Source organism: Pagrus major, chromosome 2, assembly GCF_040436345.1.
Source record: "Pagrus major chromosome 2, Pma_NU_1.0".
NCBI classification, from domain to species: Eukaryota; Metazoa; Chordata; class Actinopteri; order Spariformes; family Sparidae; genus Pagrus; species Pagrus major.
In genome coordinates this window covers 31134343-31157582 of record NC_133216.1, presented here as the reverse complement: position 1 = coordinate 31157582, position 23240 = coordinate 31134343, and the positions used below count along the sequence as shown (strand labels likewise).

The following is a 23240-nucleotide window of genomic DNA, read 5'->3' as shown; positions in this document are numbered from 1 at the left end:
TGACACATCTAATGACTCTACAGTGTTGGTAGTATATGCAAATGAACAATATTAAACTTCTCTCAGTTTTGCCTGCACTCTTCAGCTGGCAAAAATCCTCCAAATGACGCAATACATGTCATCTGTCAAATTTTAGGGCTGTATCAGCTACAGCTTGTTGTTTAGAATTTTGTGTTAGTGCATCCACAGACACAAAGAGTTTCGTCAGACCCATCTACAGTATTGCATAGACAGCCCAGGTGTATGCAAGGACCACCTTTCTCGAGGTGAAAATTTTCTTTAAGTGATTACCTATTTTAGACACAAAACAATGCTCTGTGAGATGCAACAATGCTGTTGTTATGAGCAACACGTTTCACATTACACATAGTCATTTGATCCATCGTTACTATGGAAATAATTTTCAAGAAATTTGCACTGTGTTTATCATGACTTGACTGAATCCTTGTACACACTTACAGAAATGTTTGCAGCTTTTATTTAAGGATTCAAACAGCAACGTTTCTGTCTATTAAAGATCAAATTTTAAAGTTTTTTGCTCTTGCTAAGGTCATTTCACCCTCCTCTGCCACGAGGCTTACATATTTGTGCTATTTTTGTATGTGACCTGACAGAAGCAGGATATTAGCTCAGCAGTGACGGCCATTCCTCTGAATATGAACATGTGCATCATTATATCATTTGCTGGCACCGGCTGGCCAGTTCAGTTTTACTCAGAGAATACATTAAAACTCTCCATCAATCACATTAATTTCCTGCTTCCTGGAGTCCTCACTGCTCAGTCAAGGGCAACTAGATAAGGGTCATTCCTCTCACAACAGCAGAAGAAGACATGTCCCCAAATAGACATTTTCCCAAACCTCATCCTTTCAAATTAACTTTTGAATCATTTTAATTTTGGAGGATCCTTCAAACTAAACACTAAAATATGACTTTACTCAGGAGCTTTGAAAACAACCATTGACAAACTCAGGATATTGCTTAAAATGTCTTGACCAATATAGAAATATATGTCAAGACAATACAGCACTTCAAAACTTCTGAGACCAATTCAAGTCAATTTAGTCTACGAAGAGGTAGACATTATGAACAGCTTTGTCAGACAACAAATGTACTTTGTGAGGTCGGATGTAGCCCAATGACAATTAGTTTTACCTTGTGGACTGCTGTCATTGCGGTCCAGTGAATCCTGGAATTGACAAAAAACAATGACAAATGAATAAATACATAAATAAATGCACACAAACATTTCTGTAGCACCAAATCAAGGTCACCGGTGTAAACCTTCACACATCCCTTCTAAATATTCAGATTCCACATCCTGTCTGTAATGTATGAGATAAGGAAGTTAGATGTACCAATGCTGCTTTTAGAGGTCATGTCACAGGCAGTTACATTAAACAATCTGGAGGTACCAAATTCAATATGCAGCGCCACACATTGATTAGCAAAGGAAATATTTCTTACAGATGTGTGCAGATGTGTTTGTTTACTGTCTCACATCGTCCAAAATGTATATATAACATGTATTTTAAGGTTCTTAACGTTCTAACTAAATGTGATTTTCCACTATCTGACACTCCAGGCCTTATCCTTTCTTTTTTTGTTTTGTTCCGTTTTTTTGTTGTTGTTTTTTTCATGTTTCATATCAACCCCATTGCCTTGATTGTGACGTAATTTGAGTCCAGCTGGGGCTAAAGATTACAAGTTGGAAAATAAAACAAATTTGGCGGTGTGGAGTTAGGAAGAAGTGAGTTCACCAGCCTGCTACTCATCTCTGCTGGATGGCTCAAAGCTTCATTAGCCACTGCTAGCAGAAAACACTTGAGTCTCCGACTGAACTGTCAGTGACTTATGGGTAATGTAGGCACCAGGTTTTGACTAAGAATATGGGGAATAAAAAAGATGATGTTTCTGTTTCTGCTGTATTGATTTTGGCTCTGAGTTTAATGGAGTGTAGGAGTGTAATGCTTAATTGGTGGAGGATTCTTTTATGTTAGGCAATTAAAACTTAGATAAGGTGAGAAGCCTGTAGTTATGGTTAAAAAAGACAGCAAAAGTTGTTGATCTGAGCTGTCACGCAAACTCCAGTTTCTGGCACTACACACCCATCCACCACCCTGACATCTTGAACCTCACTTTTCCTCTGCTATATTAACACACGCCACCTCTTGAATTTGCGGAAAATATTCTTTAAATTTGGAGAGAAACTGCTGATGTGCTGCAAAATCATCCAATATGAACATAGTAAAATTCTTAAAGTCAGTGTTAGTATTGCTGTATCCACTGAGCTGAGCAAAAAGCCTGAACGAGTGGTATATTTTATTTGTGCTATAATCGACACACTAAAAGTATTGCCTTTTTAGACTTGGTAAAGCTTGAAAGCCATGTAGTTTTATATCCGACCACAATCCCAAAAGAACTGCTGTAAACTGGCTAAAGCAGCACAAGGACATGGTCTACATCTGCTAAGGGTTGGGCAAACCCTAATGTCTGTTGTGCTGCCAGCTGCTTCAGAAGTCTAAAAGCTTTCTGGAAGTGCACAGAGGCTTGATGCCCAAGACATGACGTCGGGTTAATGTGTGACAGACACATTAGAGTGAATTGTGCTCTTATGGCAGTCATTGCCAGTGAGAAGTATTACTACCATGGACTGAGGCAAATGAGGAGAACCATTAGGGTACTGTGATGGGAGTGAGAGGAGGCTAGAAGCATTTCTAACAACATCAACTTAACAAGCAGTGCTAGAAAGACTATGGTGTTTTCTCAGGCATTCATTAAGAAGACATGCTGTTTCGTGCGGTAACAAATAGCACCTCAGCTGCTCGGTATACGGACTTACTTGACCTATAAAGTAATTGAAATTGACCTTAGTCCATGCACAACGATTATGTGAGAGCAACCATCAAAGATCTGACAGAGCAGATTAGACTGAGCTTAAAGATCCAATAGGGATCGTGCTGTTGTGATTGAAACCAGCAAGAGCAAGTCAAATTTTGAAAGTGTCCACACTTCTCCAAAACACATGAGCATGCACTGCCTGACTCAAGCCCCCAGGAAGAGCGTCAGGCTTTGAAGCCAACGCTGTAATTACAACGTCATGTGATGCACACTGGCCCAAAAAGACTTTTTCACATAAGCTTACTATTTGAAAGAAGTGACTGTAAAACACTGGATACAATTTTTGTCGGCATCGCGACCCCCCGCAAAATGACTAATTACATTATCAGAATTTGAGCCATTTGATCTGATAAAATTTGGAAAGTCAAGAAGAGCCCTGCCATTAAATTGTTGTATTCCTATTAAGGTTAGTGTGGGGTTAGACTGTAAGGTAGCCACTAGGAAGTTTGGAAGTCTCTAGTGTGCACACTCTATGGGCTGCACAATACAGAAGATATCAGAAGATACGTGTAATTTTACAATGAGGAAGTCAAACTTCGACTTAATGAGCCACTGAGCAGCTTTCATAGGAATGAACGAGGCTCGTCCTCCAATGCTGTGTCCAGATTTTTCCATTTTAGATCCATGGCCTGAGTACACAGACTGCCCCATAGAGAGAGATATGTGTGTTTGCCGCTAGATCACTATGTTTCACAAGCTCTCTTGGCTTTTTAAGTGTAATAAGTTTATAACCAACACTGTTAAATGCCACAATCATATAAACACAAGCAAAATATCCCATCACAAACGCACCTCAGTCCTAAAAAGCTACCTAGCAAAACAGTTATCCCTTACTGCTGTAGGTGTTTGTGTTGTGCTACTGAGTTAGCTGCTGAAGAACAGGCTCAGAGGCTGTGAGCACCGCACATCGTTTTCATCGCTTACAATATCCAACTACCTCACGTCTGACTCACATGTAAGTCTAACGTTATCATAATGACTGTAAACTACAAACATTATTGTTGGTGCTCGACATGTTAGTCATGAGAAATCTTGGCTACACTTTCTCTGCCATTCTTGTGCCACTTGTACGTTGCTAATAGCTCTAGCAATATATCCACCAAGCCTTGTGGAAGAATCCAGTCATGCGCCATGAGTACATGAGCAGAGTGCGTGCAGGCAGACAGGTATGTAGGTAGACAGAAAGGCAGCCTGTTCTGTCTTTTCGTACGGGCCAAATGAAACAATTGAATGGGCTTAGATTAGAAGCCTGTGACAGTGACAGATACTGGATTTTCTTTTAATTGTCAGAGTATTTGATTCATTGATCGCTATCAGGATGTCAAGAGAGCAAAAAAATGACTTACCAACCCTAGCCTGAATAATGCATCATGAGGGGCTGCTTGACACCCATTTCTGAACATACAATTCAGGATCCAAACTAGTGGACAGTCAGGCCGTCACAGCGGTGATGTGAGGGGTGGTCAGAGCTGGCAGGTTAGAGAGGCGGCGTCACCCTAATTAGTGATGTCACCAGCAGATGTTTTCTCTTCAGTTGTCAGCTTAAACTTTGATAAGTATTCTTTGTAACACATGGTCATTTCAGCCCTGTGAGCACTAGCCTATACTACAATAGAAATTGTAAAATGCAGCTTGATAATTTTCACAACTGTTGTTGTGTTGTTCATTTGTGAAGCAAGTCTCTCTGAATTGAAAAAAAACTAATCTCTGTTGCATTTCAATCAGGAGAAAAACAGGTTTTCTCAAAAGGTTATCACTGCCACATGAGTAATCACTATGTATTTCATCATTCAACTTAAAAAAAAAAAAAAAATTCTTACAACAATGATATTGTTGAGTGCCCTGGATTTCCCCCTTTCCTGACACACATTTGTTTCTATACTAAAAAACTGTTTTTGCTGATTGTGTCTGTATGACTGACAGATGAGATGTGTGGATTTTATAACTGGAATACTGCTGGCTCATTGAGTCAATATTCACCACTCATCCATGTCTTTTACCCACCCCCCTTCACCATCTGCCCAAACAAAGGACAGACCCCTGACCAGCAGCTTACTGTGGAATCAAACCTGACCAGACTCACAAGCCTGGCACTTCACCCTAGACGACAGACTGCCAATTCACTGTGTGTGTGTGTGTGTGTGTCACAGAGAGAAACACATTTTCTTCACAACACATGGCAATTAGAGGTTACAGTCTTAGCTCCAGTGGAGATTTGCATTAACTCTGTTGCTGTTGTGTGATTATTATCGAAGGGGATCATCAGGCATACAGTTACATGCGTTAGCCCTGGCAGATTGTGAGGGATAACTCGCTAATAACTAATTACAGTTGAGGCTGCTCATCTTATTGAGTAGGCTACTGCTTACTGCACATTAGTTGTTGTTGTGGAGCAGTGAAGCATTGTTCCATTTGGGAGTAAGTTACATACATTAAATATGAAGCAGGTGCCAGCGGGCAATTAGCTTAGCTTAGCATTAAGACTGGAAGCAGGGAAAAATGGGCTAGCTAGCGTGGCTGTCCAAAGTAAAAAAGAAATCGAGCCTCGCCAAAAAATAACTCCCTATAAAACCAAAGCTTTTAGGCTGTAGTTTGTTGGATTAAACAAACATGATATATCATAATCAGTCAAAGTTTGCTGGTTCCCTGTGCTTCAATGCTAAACTGAGTTATTATGTCATTTTGGCCTTGGAGCTTTTTAGTCTGGAGTTAGGGTATCATCTAGCCAAGCATAAAGACTGGAGGCATGGACACAGCTAGTCTGTTTAAAATTGATGTAAAAGCAGTAATTTTAAAGTTTTAGAGAGAGTCTATGCTAGTTACATGTTTGTTTGGCTAACCAACAGTGTGCAACATAGGTCTTGTTCATAGCAGACATTTTGACTTGTCACAGTAGGAGCACATCATCAATGGCTTAGTTCTTTTCAAGCATACCAGAAAATCACGACAATAGTGAACGAACGTGCACAACGCTAGGACCCTGAAACTAAGGCAGTGTCATTCATTTCATTATTTACACTGTGACAGGTCAATCTGGCGGCTGTTAAAAAGGAGAAGTCTTGTCATCACAGTGAGGTTGCCAGGTTTGGTACCATCAGGCTTGAACTGCGCTATGGTCAGGGGTGCTGCACGGACATGCCAGGAGGATGGATAAAATGTTGTTCTAACATGTTGCTTTCACAAAAAATCACACATTTCTGTTCATGTATCAGGTATAAAGGTATCAGGTGTCAACAATATACATTATGTAAAGGATACAGCTAGTAGGCGATTTGAGGGGGGATGAGGGGGGATGCCGTCCCCCTTGGTAGCAAAATTACCAAAAAGCATCCCCCTTGTTAACCTGCCATCACTCTCCATCCCCTAGTAGCAGAAAGTGTGTTACAAACCACAAGCGGCTCTGGCGCACAGTGGAGTCAAGCCGTGCACGGCTGCTTTGCGTTCCGGCTGCCTGGACGATTTTTAACGGAAGCTGCAACACGCTGCACGGAGCAGACCGCGCCGGCAGGAAGTCAGAGACACAGGAACGGCATAGAGCATCCGGTCAGTTTTCAAAATAAAACACCATGTGCAGACTCCCGATTGTATAAAAACGAAAAATGACCAGATCAACAAAATCTGAGCAAGTCAACAAAATCGGGCAGACAAAAGGCTCCGCTTCTGAAACGTTCCCGCTGGGTTCTCTTTATACATTCATGGTATGACGTCGTGCGGAGGGCGGAACAAAACCTGTAGCGGACGCGACGTCATAGAGCAGCTTCCGGTGGATTCCCAGCGCGTCTCTCGTGTAGAGGAGGAGCACAACAAGTTTGCTTGTTCTAAAACAAAAATGTTACTTTCTATAAGTGTTTTTAGTGTGTCTGTTCAGAACATGGTGGCTTGTGTTATGTTGGTAATTGTCATGTTTGTGTTGGTTTATAGTTTAACCATTAGTGAGGTAGCTGTTACATTTCCTGACACCAGCTGTTTTATCTCCCGTTGAAGCGCACTCTGCTGTACAAACTATGTCATTACACCAATTTTAAATTAGTCCAAGCATGTTTTTCTGCATTATAGTTTTTAAATATAAGGTTTTCATATCAGTGCATATCGAACAATATATACCCCGATACTGATATATCTGTGAGAGGCTAATATCAGCTGAAAAAATCAGCCTACCAATGAATCAGTCGGGCTCTACTATTTTGCACAATGTTCATTCTGTGTCCTTCAAGGAATTTAGATGGTAAAAAATTCCAAGCGGTCATGTAACTTAAAATGACCCTGCTTGTAGTGTATTGTGAGAAACATGAGAAAACCCTGCCTGAATCAACTCAGTCCACTGCATACAATTTAAAGGTGTATTTACTCATTACTTTAATACAGTTATAAAAAGACAATTGTAGTAGGGAGAGAAGGAAGATAACTGGATAAAATGGAATTGTAGAATTAGAAATATCACAGTTATGGTTAAGGCGTCAACAATGTCCTTTGGGAGGTGTACATAGGTGTGTCAGGGCAGGGTGGTGCTCCCATTGAGCCATCCCCCCTGTTAAAAATTAACAAATCACCTACTGCTGACGACATTAGGGGAATGATTCCTGCGGAGACAGACCTTTTTGTGAAAGATGACAGAAACAAGCGTTTTTAGTGGATGGGTGACAGATGGAGTTGCTCCAAAGGATTGCATTAAAACCATTGCAGCCCTGCCACGGCTGCCAGCTGAGGTGAGCTACTGGACCGATTGCAAAACCTTTGGTAGTTATGAATCATTTACACACCAGAACATATAAATACAAGGCCCAGGTTTAAAACTAATGGAATTCCCCTTTAAGGCACAGACATGAGATCGACATCAATCCTTCCATTTCACTCTCAGAAAGAATACTGATAATATTATTTCCCAGAAGGTTGAAATATTGTGTTTTATGGGCCGGAAAACTTGAGCAAAGTGACACTTCTTCTACTCGAGTATTTATTGGTTGTCTTTCATATTGGAAATCACACCACCTTCTAATGGCCCAAGCAGATCCCACCTGGTATTAAATAAAGTCTTTTTGTCTCCGAGCTGAAAAGTAGTGGAAGTAGTGCAGATTTCATCTCTTTGTCTTCCTCCACCGTCCCTTGGAGGCCAACCAGCTTGGCGACACAGACTGCGTTCCTCTTTGTATTTAATGCATGCCACTTCACCTTGTTAGACATTGAATAGTTGGGAATCTAGGCCAAGAGTTCCTTCTCCCATTATTTGGCTTCCTTTGCTGGCATGAGTTGAAAAGCTGTTGACTAATCAGCACAGATGCACCACTGCTAATTGGGACAGAAAAACCTCAGGGGCTCTGAAGAAAAAAGGCACAACTTTAGACAACTTTGGTCAAACAGCTCAGACTGTACATGGCCTTTCTTTCTTTCTCTCCTCTCTTGCCTCCATTTCATTCATGCCAAATGAATCAAATCTTAGGGCTTTGCCTTTTAGTGTGCATGAGAATAGGGGTAAGATAGTAACACAGCCAGCAAAATATATCAGTAACTCAGGAACTTTTCCAACAATTTCCAGGATAAGTGAAACCAACATGGGAACATGGCATCAGTTTGGCATGACAGGAAGTAGATAAAGCCTGGCGCCTAACTATCCCAAATGAATCAGAACAGTAATCACACTGTCTTGCTTATGGGCAGTGCAACAGGGTTGTGTGCACAGCTTAAACAACTCCACAGTTCTGCAGTTGAGCCTGGATGGATAAATGTGACATCTTCTGCGTTTTTGTGGGATTTCCTGAGCTGAAGCCGTTCTGTTTCTGGACAAGCCAAAGAGTTATAGAGCTTTCTGCAGCTTCGGAAGTTGTGTCATCTCTTTCCTGTTTCCAGTCCATGGTGAGATCTTCTGGCTCACTAAGTTGGATATTTGGCCAGGAGAACTACCTTTATAGCAGCAAGATGGAGGTAGTTGAGGTAACTGTATCGGGGTTCCTTCATCACTCCTAATTTCTACTAGGGCCATTAATACATGGAACAAACCATATTCCTCATTATAAGTAGCCACAGGTACATCGTCATTTCCTGAGCTGCTGTCAACAGAACCATCAGTATCAAAGAAAACACTGCTCTGCACTAAACCTGACATCATGTTACACTCTTACATACTGCACCTTAGGTCTCTACTGCCTCTTTAAAATATTAGAGAGAATCAACTATACTTTTTCACAGTTTTGTCATTGTGACACCACAACATTGTTGTTAACCATACATTTGAGTACTATCAGGGAGGTGAGTGCATAGTTGAATGAAATGAATAAAGTAGACTGGGTGTAATATAATTCCAGGCCCAAAAAAACTCTGCATTTAAGAGTTTGAGAAAAATCCTGAGTTAATGAGAGGAGAAACATAACAAATGCAGATCAAGGTAACAAAGTAATTTATTTGTCATTATTCAACACAGGAAGTTGATTTGAGTAACAGATCCACGACTTTGAAGGCTTAGAAAACTAAACTGTGCAGCAGTTTATAACGACATATGACAGGATTTTTTAACTCAAGACAATCGTTTTATTTTTCATCATGACCAACCCCTGATGTAACACAAAATAATCAACCAGGAACGTGTGCGTGCACTTATTTGATTGGCCAAGGCTGATAACATAGTGCTGTGGTGCTGCAAAATTTGAGCTAGTTCAACTTCATGACCTCATTTCTCTGAGTTAACACCATGCTGCTTCATTGGAGGGGTCTTATTCCAATGATGAGGGAGCTACATAATAGGTGTGAACTCTCTCTAATACTCATCAAAACACTACATGAGAGAATATACTTGAGGAAAGTGTGTTCATCCCACCAGTAGAGTTCCACACACGAGGGGAATCAGATGATGAAGAACAGTGAAGCTCTTCTAGACACTATAATGCAATAGTAACATTTAGATTGACTGTTCGTTTTAAATGACACTGGTGCTGAAACTCTGGTTCAAGTGGCTCTGTGCAGGGTCTGAGCCACATCCTGCCAGGAAGGCACATGGAGACAGATGACACCACTGATTCCAGAGGGATCACAGGATCAAAGGTTTTGTCCATGTGGGAGCCTCTCCCATTGTCCAACCTAAAGTCTTTGACATCTTCACTGGTTTCTAAAGTTGCATATTAGCAGTGTTACAACTAAGTACATTTACTCAGCTACTGTACTTAAGTACAATTTTGAGGTAGCTGTACATCATTTTTTTCCATTTCAATCTACTTCGACTTCTTCTCTACTACAGTTCAGAGGAAAATATTGTACTTTTAACTGCACAACATTTATTTGACAGCTTTGGTTATTTTTTACCTCTCAGATTAAAAAAAACACATATGAATTTATAAGATACAACACAGTGGTCAAGATGAAACCACTTGCTTCCACCTTTTTTGACTTGTGACCTCTTAAAAAATCTAAAACTTTACTATATTTCACAAAAAAGGCAAAGATTAAAGAAAATTATAAAAACTGAAAAACAGATTTTTATTTTTGTATTTTTCTCCCCTTCATTATCTCACAACTCCTCAGATTTTTTTTGTGTGACCCTTTAGATGGGCCCAACCCAACCAGCTCCAACAAACATATTGATGCATCAGTATTGATGATATTCTTTATTATATCTGTCACAAGGGCTTACTTTTGATACTTTTGCATCCATTTGTACTTAAGCAGGGTGTTAAATGCAGAACTTTTATTTGTAATGGAGTATTTTTTACATTGTGGCATTGGAAGCAAAGATTAAAATGGTATGTACGAATTACCACCGAGGTATTCAAGTCCACTGATGCTGCTTTGTCTAAAGATGCTTTCTGAAAGTAAGTTGATTTTTGATTCTCATTCCAAACTCGTCAAATAATGACGCTTTGGGATGGTGGCCAACCCATCCTACAATCCTAAAGCGTCAGTATTTAACGAGTTGGGAATGAGACTAAAAAATCACTCTTCTTACATGTAGCACCTTTAAAATATGTTTGCCAAGCTTACCTAACGTTTCTCCAGTGGTAAAAATGTCAATGTGATCTGTGCTAAAGCTGCTGAAATCATTGATACTTGCAAAACTTCTAACTTGCAATACTTTGTATTTGTACAGTGTTTCACATTTCATACTGAAACACCAAAGAAGCACAAATCCTTCATAGACCAACATCCGACTCTACTTTATCTCTCATCTGTCATCTATTACTATTGCTGTCTCATAATTATTCAATGTTTACATTAGTTCAATTTTAATGGTTCTTTGAAGCACAGAATGAAAGCAAAGAATATTTATGAATGTAAAAGACATGTTCACATTTGTGATTTTTAATGAAATGTCTACTTTTGAATGCATTGCTACAACATGTCCGCCTCAAGATGAATTGTAATCACTTATGATCCCTTTTGTTTTTTACTAAATACCTGTAAAACTAATGGCATCCCCGTCAGCCTCAGCTATATTATTATTGCATTATTATTGTGAGCATTTTAACATGCTGATGGTGGCTTTTAATAAGTAAAGCCTAGCATAGCTGTAGACTCTTAGGGCCCTATTTAGACAGTCTATAGCGCATAGTCTAAAGCGCAAGGCGCTAGTGTGTTTAGGGCGGTCCAAGTCATTTTGGATATATGTAATATATATGTATATATATTTTTATTATATACATACATCTGTGTGATGATGTGTGTTGTGGGACAGTTACTGTGGTTGGATGCTTTCAGGTCACCACTGCCCAGGTGGATGTCACTGCCAGTTAACTTCATCATTTCAGTAAAGTTTATGTTGCTCGGCCAGTCAGCAACATTTTAACTATCTGCAACAACAATGAGCATTTTTTGTTGTCATACGACTCTTCAGAAATTAGCAAGTTGCTTTATGATGGATGATTTAGACTATTATTTTGCTAATATTTCAATATGTAGAGCAAGAAGAAGTGGATGACACAATGATTTTGATCGATGATTTTGCAAGCCATGACTTTAAAAACAGATGAGCCTGCCATCTGAAATAAATAAATAGGAACATGATCATTGAGATCCTGATCTGTTACAGATGGAAAGAAAAAAGACTTTGTGTTGACCCATGATGATATCCATTTACACAACACAATGCAGCATTGACAAGTACTCCTCATGAAGTAAAACATTGTTACAGGAGTGTTGAAGTGGCACTTAACTCTTAACTCTCATTTAAAAGGGTTTACAGAGTATGTGCTTTCATTATTGAAGAATTGCACTTGCATCTTTGATTTACTGGTTCTAATCAGCAAGGCTCGTCATGGTCATGTTGTTGTTGTGGTGGTGCAACTGAAATAAATCAGAATTGGGATCCAGTGTTTTTTATGGCTTTTGTCTTTGATGAGTGGATAAAAGTGTGGAGGGATAGAACAGTTCTCGCCGGCTGATGTAAACTTCATTTAATCACAGCGTTACAAAGAAAGACAGACACATCTTTCTTTCATTTAGAAGAGAGCAGTGTTGATTGCTCTTTGTTGGGATATCTCTGCCAAGAGAAATCTGGACTGCAAAACAGCAAACACTGACACAGACACCAGTCAGGGCGAGGCCAGTGAATTGTTCTGTCAATCAAGGCTGCATTCTTTCTAGAAAACACAAAGTGATCTTCCTTCAAGGTTAAAAAGAGCATTGATGAATGTAGCAACTCATCTTGCTATGTTATCAACCCGATGATATTGTAAGTAGACTGATGTGTTGGAGCTAAACATTTGGTGTTGCTCTTCAAGAGTGTGAAATGACAAACTATTACTCTGCAACCTGCAGCTCTGGAGCCGCATGCAGCTCTTTTGCCCCTCTGCAGTGGCTTCCTGTGGCTTTGACATTTTACATAGAAATGAATAATGTTTTCTTTTATCATCATCACTGTTTTAGGCCGACAGTGATTCTTATATTCTCTGACAGTAAAAATGCGTAGCCTACACACAGAATTGTATCTGTTCTATCAAGCTGTGATTAATTGAATGATCCTGAGTTAATATCATTGTGTTTTATGCTCAAGCCCGAGGGTTGATCGCTGTATGTGGCTGAGGATAAAAAAGAAGGATTAACTCACACTGAAATGGACTAAAATAAAGTTTTAAATGTACTGTTTTTTATTTATTTATTTTTTTTACTTTTACTGTTTTTAAATCTAGTCTTCTGCTATGTGTTTTATTTATTACAAATGAGGCTACTTTTTATTTTGTACATTTTCACAAACACAGGGAGGACTAGTAGGTCTGCATATATAGTTCTGTATTGCTACTGTATTTCTATTTATTGTAGGCTAGTTCTTTTATTTCATAAATGCACCAAAACATGGCATCATTGAAATGGAAATGCAAAGTTCATGTACCTTATACTGTAAGCATAAGTAGGCCCCTGCAGAGTTGCCACATGATGTGAAAATATAAATGAATGCTCATTTAGGCCTATTAATAATCTTGATAGGCTAATTTAGACTTTCTAGGATGCGTTACCTTCATTTTAAGACATAAATGTGCTTTGCAGTTCCAGACAGATTTTTTTTTTTGTGAGGGACGGGGCCAAAAATGGCTCTTTTGATAGTAATGGTTGCTGACCCGTGCACTATACAGTGCACTTACATTTAGTTCAGGCCAAACTACAAACTCTGTGGTCAGTTTATTTTACTGTTCTATAAGTGATTTCTTACCTCAACACCTTGACCTTTGCACCTCCTCCCAGAGGAGATGGGCATTGTTGGACACCACACATTTCCTCCCATTTTTTCATGACTCCCATCCGTTCTCACACTCCAGCAGACCCATGAGTAAAAGTCTACAGGGAGCGCATTGTGGCAGCAGCTATTTTTGCCCTCATCTACCTCTATAGGCCTTCAATGGATGATGAGTTATACCACCTTGAATGAGGGGAATCCTGACCCTCAGAATCACAAGAAGAAGTCAGTGGCAGTGAGATGGTCCGGGTTACTGCCCACATCTCAAAGGCCTGCAGTCATCTCTCATTTCCACACTGTGCCTTGTTACTGCTCTGCTGTAAATGAGTCTCGTGGGAAATATGAGTGTTGGTTAAACCATATCATTAAATCAAACCACTCAGCGTTGTTGCAATCAACACTGTATGACACTGAGCATCTTATTTAGTGGCCTAAAGGTGTCAACTGTCCATGGACTGCCCAGATATTTGGTCTGGATTAATCAATATATTTTAAATATTTAAATATATATCAGATATCCAGTCATCTGATATGATGGAGGCTCCCACTTGATCATAGCTGTTCCTTTTTGTTTTATTGCACTAATCTCTTGGTTGACAATGTTTGCATTATTTATACATAGAAATTGTTGTAAATCCAACAATGTGAGGGTGGAAATAAAGATGTGGTGTCCCATAATGATAAAAATGCTATTGTGCATTAGTTTGGAGGACAAGACAAAGTTTTTTCATAATGAAAATATCAGCCTTCAAAAACTCCACATTGTATAAACCCTAATATTTGTTCTCACTCTTCTGTGTCTGCTCATATCAGTGAACATACACTTTTGAACTCTGCTGGAGATGCTGAGTGCTGGTCTCTGCTGACCGTTCACTGTGACTGAAACCAGAGCATCCACTATAATGGCATCATTGATCACTGCCCATCTTTTCTTTGTCACTGCCTTCAAAGCCATGAGAAATATTTCTGAAACAAGAAATGCAATCATCATCTTGGTGAGAGGCTTGATCTGCCTTCCCTTACCCTCTGGACCTGATGTGCTTTTAGTCCCGCTGCCTCAGTCTTTCTCTGACCTTAAGGCAAACATGTTTGCTTGTTGCAAGGCTCTCCTCCATGGGACACAGCAGCTGCTTTACCTACGAATATGAATTAAAAGAGACATCAACTCATGTAGCCAATGAAAAGGCACAGTTCCTTCAGAGAGAGTCGTTAATATGCTATACAGTACAGTATAGTCATGAGTCCGTTTTTCAGTTAGTTATCAAAGACTTGCTGCATACATTTCAGTGTCAGTATTAATTCAGATTTCAGAACATGAAAATCTCTCCTGATAGTGCTTGACGCTGATTTTTTTCTCTGCTATCTTGTATTTTCTGAAATGTGATCACCTGTATTTGATGTTGGAGAACGCTGAATTAAGCAGCAAAGTCAGAGGTGGAGGTGAGTTATTTTGGGCCCAGCAGGTCATTTTTTGCCCAGGGCCCCACAGCAGCTTAACACAGTCATGATTGTAAGAGTTTTATTAATTTATAGATAGTTTATATGCAATAATTCCTTACACTTAGATTTTTATATGGTCTCTCGTGTGCAACTCACCATCTACAAGCGTTGCACTACAATGCTACAAATACAAATTGTCATTAAAAACAACTTAAGCTTATCAAGTTCACATGAGTTTTGTGGTTATGGTATTCAGGTGGGGAGCAACAGCTTAGGCTAACCTTAGACATGCAAACATAAATGATTCTATTTTTATCACGTGGCTCCAGCCATCCAGTGCAGTAAATGCAAATCCAAATGCAAAATATAATGCCAAAAATATTTATTGTAATTGAGAGTCAATTGGAAAATCCAGAAACAAATTCTATAGATTAATCATCAGAACTATTTAGAAACCGTGTACAGCAACCTCAGAGTGTAAAAAGGACACAGTGTGGAAACATGTTTACTGGTAAAAGCAAGAAATAATATCATCTGACACGTGGCTCTTTTCAAAAAAACAGTAGCTTTTCTTGGTGTCAGATGGTTGTAGACACAGGGACTTTGAGTCCTACTTTGTTTTTCATTTGGATAATTTCTGGTATATTCAAAAAATAAAATGAATATATACAAAGTGATTGATTAAAGGTGCACTAGATTTGGAAAACAAATTTGAAGGGAAAGTTCATATTTACAATAGAAATAAGATAATAACACAAAAAATATGTATTTGATATATTTCCATTAGAAACAAGTCGTCATCAGAGGGGAATTAGGTCTGTTTGAAACTAGGGAGGTGTTTACTTAGAAGAGCCCCGCAAATATCAACAAAGTATAACAGTGAAATTGTGTTCTGCTTATTCAGTCATGAAAATCAATCATAACTGATGTTTTTCTTCCATTTTTCTCTTGTTCTCTTCTCTTAAAATGTACTCCCCAAGTCTACACAGTGCACCTTTAGGTTCAATTGAATACTGCTCAATCTGAAGTAAGTCTTTCTAAATGTTCTGTGCTTTTAAATCTACTGTAGTTCCGCCCTACGCCGCATGGACCAATCAGCGGCTCTGACACACAACCCCCCTCTAAATTATAGACTAATCACAGCTCGTCTTTCAACACCAGTAGAGCAGTCCAGTTGTAGCAGTCTGGTTGAGCTCACCTCTAGTCTACCAGCGCAACAAGCCTGGAGACCGTGCGACTGACACGGTCAATATCCACAGAAAATGCCCGGAAAGTGACTCCGGAGACCGGCACGACTGTCCGGACATAGGCGCTGGATTCATTGGAGGTTCTCTGACCGACGAACCCGAGTCTCCTGCGCCGTATCCGCAGCATTAGGTAGGTTTTCTGAGGCTGTGGTGGTGTTGTAATGTCCCTCTCCTCTCCTTCCTTTTAGCCCAGGAGCTGCGACAATTAAACGCACATTTTTGCAGGGGCTTTTGAATAACGGTAATACGTCATTTTCTTAGCCTTAACATAGCTACTCTTTCCTTTCAGTGCGGTTACATAATTGCCAGTGTTGGGCATGTTAGCTACCAAGACTGCGAAATGCTCTCTGCTGATATAATCACATACGAACTGAGCCTATGTCAAATAAACACATTTAGCCGGGGATGTAACAGATAGCGCCGTTATGTGCCGCCCGCAGGTGATCTGTATCACAAATCTGCTTGATTATCAATAAACGCAGAAGGTTACACACCTTGAAGATCACCGAAGACATTTTACGAATCTTAAGAGGCAACTCTTCCACTCGGCACACGACTGGGCCACCAGGCAGTACGTCTTTCAATTCTGTTCAACTTAAAACATGTCCTCGGCGCTATTCTTACTGCCTTTTCTATCCAAAATAGGCAGTGCAGGGTGCGGTAGCGAGCACTTAAAGTTCGCATTAGATGTACATATGTTGACATATTGTTGTAGATACGTATGCCGAATTAAGCAGAAGACCACAATACTGACGGAACCTTACATTGACTTTGTATAAACTATGCATCTTCGCTGACATCATTTAATTGCAGTATTTTTTAATAGAGTTTGGTTTGAGGTTGCGTAAAACAATAATAGATAATGGAATGTGTTGGGGTTACATATGTTAAGTGTTTTGGCCTGTGAGTGCAGCAAGGGTTGGAAAAATTGTCTTGCCTAACTTAATCACATTGGTTAAGCTCATGCAGAGCAGCCTGCACCATCAAGTAAAATGAGAATATAGTGGTGACATGTTCCACGCTTAGAAAACATAGTTATTTTCTTTGCCAGATTTTGTCAGATGCCAAATCTTGCACCGTATCCTGTTAATCTACAGAGATTTGATTCAAGTTGGTGCAAAAACTGAATATTTACATTGAACTTTCTCTAGTATCCAGAAAGTAGTGTTGTTGTTTACCACTGCTGTTTCCCAGGCTGCTGAGTGAAACGATCATCACCACTGATGTTTCATATTCATACTACTGAAGATGTCAGACTGGAAAGAAAATGTAGAAAATACTTAAGTGGATTAAAAAAGTAACATATACAATTGTAGCCTGCAGGCCTAAAATGGACAAAAACAGCTTCCAGTGACCCACGAAGGGCATAGACTACCAGTGTCTTGGTAGCCAGGAGCACATCTGCTGTTTGCAGGTGGTCTGAGGGGAAAAAGACTCAAGTCCAGTTGAATTTGGGGTATTTCACAGTGCTGGCTCCTCTCAGTGGGTTGGCCTCCACAGCTGCAGAGCTGGATCCGTTGGACTCAAGCTCACTTATACTCTCATTTCCTTGTCTGAATAGAACACCCACTGCTGCATCACAATTATTACATTCAGTCAAGCAGCTGGCTGACCGCTGAGCCCAGCCAGGGTTTCCACTGCAGAGCAGTGCCCATATTTATGACGTTCCTCCAAAGAGTGCCTGCTGCTCAAGGACTTACTGATGTGGGCGCCCACATTCGTCAAACCTCCCAGAATAGTAGTGCTGGTGGACCGGAGACATCAGTAGATCTCCTGCACAGCTTGTTTTCATTGTGAAACACTTGATTGATGGATCATAGTTTGTTGACTGATTGTGAGTGAGGACAGAGCCTTCAATTGTGCCTACGCAGCTGTCTGTGGCTACAAAGTCTACGGCTGATGTTACATGGTTCTTTATGCTTTCATAGTGTTTGCAATGTTTGTGCACTGTGATAGCAGCATTACTGTATAATCCACATTGATGGGGAAGAAGAAGACATGGCTGTTCATGTGAAGTGTTCAGGAACAGTATGAGCTCTGAGCCAACAAGTTTGGTAACCACACACTGGTCTGGGTTTCCCAGTGACTTGCTTTATCTCAGTGTGAAATGAATCGACCGAGCATTGTGTGTCTTGCAGTGTAGATGTAGTATAACTGCATGTAAGAAAAGCAGAAAGTTTGGTGTGTCTTCGAATTTCAGAATAAATCTGATGATACAATTGATAATGAACAGTAAAGCAACAAGCTGTCTGTGAGCCTGTCACCAGCAATTGTTTTCCATTACCTTTATAAAGACATAAAAGGTTAATAGGTCATCAGTATTTTAATCATGTAACTTTCTTTTAATGCACTAATCAGTTATGGCTCAGTAATTTCACCTGAAATGTTAAGCAGGCTAATCTCCTGTGAAAGGTGAAGTAAAATATTGAAACACATGAGAAACACTGGGAATTAAATGATTATGAATTATCCAAAGCATAGATAAGTTTCAATAGCAGCGCATATCGGGCAACATATACAGCGTTACCGAGATATTTGTGATAGGCCAATGTCGGCTGATATTGGTCGAGCTCTATAATGTAGCACCCTTATGTAAAACAGTTTTCTTTTACTACTGCGTTACTACACAATGATAACATCTTACTACATCTTATCACTAGCACAAACAAATGATGTTCAATGTGATGGATTACCTATCTCAAACCAGTTTCATGTCCAAGAAAGTTGATCGGCATGTTAAAATGACTCTTGAATGAATCTCTGCCTCCCTGGACCACTGGAAGAACATGATTTCGCATGATTCAAAGATAATCAGCAGTGAATAATGTAGGATTTGTTGGAAGTACTGTAGGCTAAAACATCTAAACTATTATCTATGTGTCCTGGAATAACCAAAATAAAGACTGTCTCCAGAGCAACACTCCTACACTGACAGCCCAGATTGTTCCTCACTGCCTTACAAATTGTAAAAATTCATACTAGTTTACTCCCCCCACCAGCGCACACACACACACACACACACGCACACACACAGACTGTCTTGTCACTGGCAGATTTACTCCCCCGTGTTTCTCAGCCAGTCACTTTACTGATTAGTGATGTGTCATTCACTGTTTATAACCCCTGCATTGTGCTGGCGAGTATACATCTGCAGCTTTGTTAGCTGCCCTGTGAATGTGAAGTTGATTTACCTGAGTGTTGCATTGCTTTCACAGGGGATATTGAAATTGATAGTGGTAAATGCTCGAAGCCACTAGCATATTCAGATACATGCAGGCAGGAATGCTGTAGCAGGCAGGACTGCTGTGGTTTGACGCATGACTACTTCCAGCTTGAACCGCATGTGTACTCTAGTAAGATATGATCTGACGTGAGTCCTAGCCCCAGTTTACCCAGTTCATGATAGAGGAAGCTGGATGGTTGCAACCTTGTAAGGTCAAAAAGAAATGGAGCAGAAATGCTTCAGTCTACTGGGCTGTCACATACACTGGTCTGCCATCAGTATTGATCAACAAATGGATGACAAATTAAAGGACAAACCAACATACAGTATCTTAGGAAGGTCTTGTTTCATCATTCAGAACAGCATCACTGCTATTCTATGGCACTCTACTGGAGGGATGAATTGCATTCTTCTAAAAGATAAAGCCTCATTTGGTGTTTCGGTGATGCTGGTGGTGAAGTGTGCTGATCAAATATCTCCCGTAGGTATTCAGTGGAGTTGAGATCTGGTGACTTTTCAGACCTCGTGAGCTATCAAATTTATGGTCATTATTTACCTATACACCTCACTAGTATCGTAATTATGAGACTAATGAGAAACGAGGCCAAGAGGAGAGACATTAGCCACTGTCCCTGCCTCCAAACTCTCAAAAGTCAACTTGATGAGCAAATGATGGTTGAGCTCAAATTGTAACAGCTCATGTTAGTGGGAAAGCATTTGTGCATGTGAGCGGAAATGTCCCCCTGTTGGGTTTTGAGACGGTTTCAATGTCATTAAGGAGCTCCATTTCCTGCTCTATATCAGTCGTTTTAGGTAGAGCCAACGCTATGTCTCTTTCCTTCGAATATGAATTTGGACATTGATTACCATGGCGACAGTAAAAGCTTAAAAGCATTTGGTTCTCTCCTAGTATGGACGCAAAAGTATGTATGAGGTGATGTTGATGATGTGTTAATGTTGAGATTGTGACTTAAGAACAGTGGTTCCCAAATGGTGTACCATGAGACATGTCCAGGTATGCCATGGGATTTGATTGTTGCAATCATACATTACTAAAATTAGTTAACAAGTTTTTAATTTATATCAGTCCTTAGTATTTCCTAGTATGGAAGCCAACTCTGTATCCTACAAAATCCTTTAAAACCTTATAGGGAACCAAAAATAAATGTGTACAGAGTGATTAGATAACATGTTATAGAGGCACAGATATCAATACAGGTGTGACTCGAGATTTTGGCTTGCCCTTTGATGTGCCTTATGCGCAAAAAGTTTGAAAACCATGTCTTTAAAATGTTCTGGCTGATTGAAATCCCTAGTTATTATTATTATTTGTCTGATAATTGTTAAGTCTAGCTGCATTATGTAGTATGATTACTACATTTACAAATACACATCATATAGTGCCCATTAGAGCCAGACCAATAAATCGGATATTGGCCTATTACAGATATATCAGTATCGACGTATATGTTGACCTATTTGTGCCAATATAACACATAGGCTGAATTTAGCTATTTGCAGATATATTGGTATCATGTATATGTTGATCTAACAAGATATTGCAGCACAGAAATGCTAAACTAGGCCTGAGGTAATTTAGAAACGGTGTCATGTTTATATAGTTTGTCGTCCACAGAGCACTGATGGGTTTATTTTTACACTGTAAAATGTTGCAGATAGAAAAGGTTTGCCTGAATGGTACATTCATGTGTAAAATCATTAGCTAGTTTGTGAATTATTTGCTGTTTTGATGCTCAGTGCCTTGCAGGGTCAACCACTACAAATATATCCACAGCTGGTGGCAAACCTTTATAACCAGATCAAGGTAATAGCTGGATTAAAGCATTCCCATGGATCACAGTAAGCTGATTTTTTTCAAGTCTGGACCATGCTTCTCCGTCTACACATTAACAAATGTGCATAGTTGTAATTTAGAGATGTTCTTGTGTCTGTTCCCCTCTATACCTGCTGGATAGTATAACATCAGCATGCTCAATTCCAGTTTCAAACCTGTCTCCTGACAGGAAGTAAGATCAACCAGTCAACTTGTTTGATGTGCTGGGCCCCACAGTGCGTTATTGAGTTTTGGGAGGTGTGTGCATCAGCTGATCCCTGGGCCTCTGTGACCTACAGTTACCTACAGCACCCTTCTCTGTGTAGATCAACAGAGACCTTTATGTGCACCTTCTTAAACAAGAATTCATTCATTTAATTTTTGTCCCAACCCAAATCTTGCTGTTTCTTTTTATTAGTATATAGAGAGTGACAAATTTGATGTTTCTCATACATGATGTTTTGATATTCTGTTCATATTGGAAAGACTGGGACACACAATGAGCCGATTTATAAATGTGAGTTGGGCGTGACAATCAAGCTGGACCATGTCTACTTCAGTCTGGGTCAGTTGGTCTTGATATTTGGCAGATAAAATCATAAAGTGTGTGGTATGTAAAGATGAGATGATAAAGACTATGGACAGAGAGAGGGAGCTGTATCAGAGCTAAAGTAGTGCATTTTAAAATTAGCTGAGGATTGGCCACAATAATCAGATAGGCCGAAATGGCTCTATTCCTAGCATCTAGTGTATAAACTCCGTTGTTACCCCTAAGTTTCACCAGATCCTTGTTTGGTCCATCTCCAATCTGCCAGGGCAGCGGAGCCAATAGGTTTCACTCTAGTCTATATGTGTGTACTTCCACTGGCTCCGCTGCATTGCGTATATACTCCATTGCAGCTCCGGCAGTCCGGACCCATCTGTAGCAGATACGCAAGGCTTCTATTTCTGCCAGATGCTGGAGCGCAGCGCATTAATTAAGCCAAATTCAGCACAGGGCAAGTCAGGCAACGTAACAATAACATAACATCTGGTTAATTTTCATAATAAAATACTCTGTGTTGACGCCAGCACAAAAATCTCAAAATGAGACAAATCTAAGCACTTCTTCTAATCCTTCTGTTCAGAACACTAACCTTTTGTCTGTTTGTTGTTGTGTTTATAACACATATGTATAACTGCGGTCCCGTGTGATTCTGTAATTATCGCTATAACTTTTTGGTCTCCCAACTCCAGCTGTCCAGCACTCAAAATGCAGCTGGTAGGGGTTGCTGGACGATGGACCACGGAGCAAAAATTGTAGCAGAGCCGTTACACAACGCACATGCAACCAGTGGAATTCCCGGGTTATTTTATCCTCCTTCCTTCCACCATCTTGGTGGTAACAGTCTTTGTAGGCTTTAGCTAGTTTTCAGCTTTTTCCCAAGAGTAAGTTAAATGGGTATGCAGTAATACTAACAAAGTTGAGGCCTGTACATGGGGCCCATGCTCTACCAACTGAGCTACCGGGGTGCCCCTCTATGTTCTTGATTTGGTAAAGCTTTTTAAGTTTGTGTGCAGTTGTCTTTTGCAAGTTTGAAAACCTAACATCAGCAGCCTGTTTTCTGCTGCCCCCGTGATACATTCAGTTGTTCGTGTGCTAGTTTTGCATAATCACCCTGGCACAACTGAGAGGCTCTTGTCAGAGGCAGGATTGAAACTATGCAGCTAATAGTTGAAAGGCCAGCATTTGCAAAAACCAAGCTCAGGATCCCACTGCTTCATTTATAATGGAACAGCCTGTGATGCAGTATCACAGTATAAGTCATGTTCAGCCATTTGCAGCCTGCTATATAATAACATTTAGCAAGGGCGTTTGTGTAATGTCCTGATGTCTCTGCGCAAGGTAATCTAAAGCTGTTAGCAAGTCTCAATAAGACAACCACTCCCTGTGTTATTCAATCA

At 40.0% G+C, this 23240-nt stretch overlaps 1 protein-coding gene across 2 annotated transcripts in view; it reads left to right on the top strand.

Annotated features, from left to right (window-relative positions):
- The first annotated feature begins 16145 nt into the window (after positions 1–16145).
- Positions 16146–23240, top strand: part of tpst1 (tyrosylprotein sulfotransferase 1) — a 52753-nt gene continuing 45658 nt past the window's right edge. The window contains exon 1 of one of the 2 annotated variants that reach the window (XM_073487807.1): positions 16146–16369. The gene's annotated coding sequence lies outside the window, so the exon portion shown is untranslated. The remainder of the gene's footprint in view (positions 16370–23240) is intronic. The other variant, XM_073487790.1, reaches the window with a different exon arrangement.